Source organism: Trachymyrmex septentrionalis, unplaced genomic scaffold (assembly GCF_001594115.1).
Source record: "Trachymyrmex septentrionalis isolate Tsep2-gDNA-1 unplaced genomic scaffold, Tsep1.0 scaffold40, whole genome shotgun sequence".
In the NCBI taxonomy this organism is placed as follows: Eukaryota; Metazoa; Arthropoda; class Insecta; order Hymenoptera; family Formicidae; genus Trachymyrmex; species Trachymyrmex septentrionalis.
In genome coordinates this window covers 4,889,962-4,893,152 of record NW_017305569.1, presented here as the reverse complement: position 1 = coordinate 4,893,152, position 3,191 = coordinate 4,889,962, and positions in this window count along the sequence as shown.

Here is a 3,191-nt window from a genome sequence, read left to right as displayed (position 1 = left end):
TATATTTATAAATTTATAAATTTTTATTAATATTTTTGACGTAATAAGTTGCTAATTTTATAATAAAATACACACCCTGTTTTAAAAAAATGTTCCTTAACAGCATATATGTATAATTTTAAAAATCTTAATTCATCTGAAGCAAAAAAAAGAATTTTTTAATTTAATCTGCGTTTTTAATCTGTTTTTTTTATAAGAAAAATATTTTAGGAAATAATGTTCGAATTTTGTTCTTCTCATTAAAAAAGTATAAATTTTAAACATTTTTACTTGAATCTGAAATAGGTAATAAAAAATACTTTTTAAATTATGCAAGGAAAATATGAAATCGAGCAGTACTGCAGTTGTGTATTAAATATTATATATATCTTCTAAATGTAGAAGACGTAATTATTTATATATAATGATTATATTTGGTAACACAACAATCGTTCCTTTTGTAATAATATCCAGACAGAACGATTTCTGATTATTTTCTCAAATCAGATATTTTATTGTTGTTATTGTTGTTGTTGTTGTTATCATTGTACAGAATATATTTCAATTCCGTGGTACGTCGCTCTCTATAATTGTAAATATGTAGAATGTGAACGATTATTCCGACAATTGCGTTGATTAATCGACTTGAGAGATTTTATTTATACATAAAAACCGTTAGTGATCGATTTCTAGGCCGAAAAATACCAATGTTCTTGTTTGGCGAGCCTAATTGTACGGACTTGAAGAAAATGTCCGTCCACAAGTGCAATGTACTAAGTGTATTTAAAAATTAGTATATATAGTTATGTTAGTTACTAAAGAAGTTTAGTTTGGATTATAATCTCCAGTAATAATTAGGGCGAGACATGACGGAACCGACTTTAGTTTTTTGAATGTAAATGAATTATTAAGCAATTTGTTAACATCCAGTGAATTTTATTTATTTGAATATATTGGAAATTAATTATAATTGTTTGACCCTTTGGTGATGCTAAAAGATACTTTACGCAGGTTTTAATTTTTTAATTTATTGAATAGGTGTTTAGATGTGTCATTCGTATTCATGATCAGTCGCTGTGTTCTTAAAAATAATACACAAATATCTTTTATATAATATTATAATATAAAAACATCACAGTTAATCTTAAATGTGATCAAGTGTGTAGTGAAACTCATAAGTCAGATTCATAGAAATGCGGTTTATGTCTTTCAAATATCATACTACGAATTGCATGACTAACATAATTGTATTATCCATTATTATACAAGTATAATAATATCCATTATTATATGAGTATAATAACATTTATTATTATATGAGTCTAATAATATCGCGATTATTATACTCGATATCGTTAATTTCTAACAGCGTGTCTGCGATTATGTATTGTGATTTATAACTGCAATTATCGACTGAAAATAAAAGTAGTAGTTATGTAAAAAAGCGCCCAATAATGCGATGTTGCAATATCAATGGATTATGGAAAATATAAGCTATAACATCACGTTGTATTTTCAAAGGACATAACAGAATCTACACATGATATTTATTCAATTTTTGAAGATACACGTATCTTGGACCATGATCATATTATAACAAATAATGTTATGTAGAAAAATATCGAAAATTCTATGTATACAGTATTTATCGGTATATACCAAGCCAAGTCGAAATGTAAGTCTACAATTATAAGCTTATATCTTGAAATCATATAAGCTTATGTCTCCAAATATACAAATTATATTCAATCAATAAGTTTGTGACGTTGATATAATTCTTATATCTTATTTAATAATAAAATGTCTGAATAAATAATATTATACTGTAATTATATATGCATTCTCCAGATATGATCGTGTAAAACATGAATTTAGGATTTAATTATGTTTTCTAAAAAATTGATTTATGTCATAAAAGCTCATTGATAAAAAAAATTATTACTAAAAAAACGTGCAATAAAGGTAGTGCACAATTGTAGTTTTAAAGCTACAATACTTTATACAATTGCGGGAAAATCAGACTTTCTACTATTCGCATCATATGATTTAAAATATTATTTTATTCATTACTACAAAATATTGACAATTATACAGATATAAATAAAAATTAATATTATGTTTAAATGTAGACACTTTTTATCAAAATTTGATAAAGTTGCAATATTTACAATTGTTATTGTAAAAAGATTGGTTCTCCCATCTCAAATATTTATTATTATCATATCCCTCGTAAAATGTTATTAACTCACTGTAAATTTCTTTTGTAAACGCTTGAAGTACATTAAAGAGAGCAATAGAGAGAGTCTAATGTGCGTGACAAATACATCAAAATTTATGTTCTTTGTGAGTTTTTGAACTGCGCAATTCAGTTGTTTTATTTTTTTATTAATATGTATTGTTTTCTTATATTCTCATAGTTAAATCTAATTATATCCTTAGATTTAAAACAATAAATATATCAACAATAATATCTTGCTAACTAATACTAGTTTGCTCTCCAAGTAGTCTCATCGGATGACTGTAGCGCATAGTTATATTTGAGGATTCTTCAGTTTATTGACAGTTTATGCTAAATATTATTTACGCATTTTACCAAATGATATTTAATTTAGTTTCTGTATTTAAATTATTAACTCAAAGAAATATACTCTAAAGATATATGATACACTATTGCTAATATAATAGAGCAAAAATTCTTAAATAATGATATAGATTATTCTGTAAAATTTATATTAGTAAAATTTTAGCGAAATTATAAACGTCTTTGTCACGCAAATTTCCATTGCACCCAAAGGGAATTATTTAATTCAAGATTTTAAGAAAGATTTTAACGTTCTATATTAATTTGGAAAATAAATATTAAAATTTTCATATAACTTTAAATGATAAGCTTTGTGAGTTTTAATATAATTTTAATGTATGCTATATAAGATTTTGATTTGACATTATTTCTCTTTTTTTTCCTTCTAATCATCAAATTTCATGTAATATTAAAAATGAAAATATTATATATTGAGCAAGCTTTTCGTTGTTTTCGAAATTAACTCTTTTTTGAGTTAATTTACCAGATTTTAATGTTTAAAAAGCATTTTTAAAATTTAATTCAATTTAATTTAATTTAAGGACTTTTAATAAGTAATTTATACTGAAAAATTAATTTTTTTTAAATTTATATATTACTTTTTCAACATATACATTATTATGTCAATCTG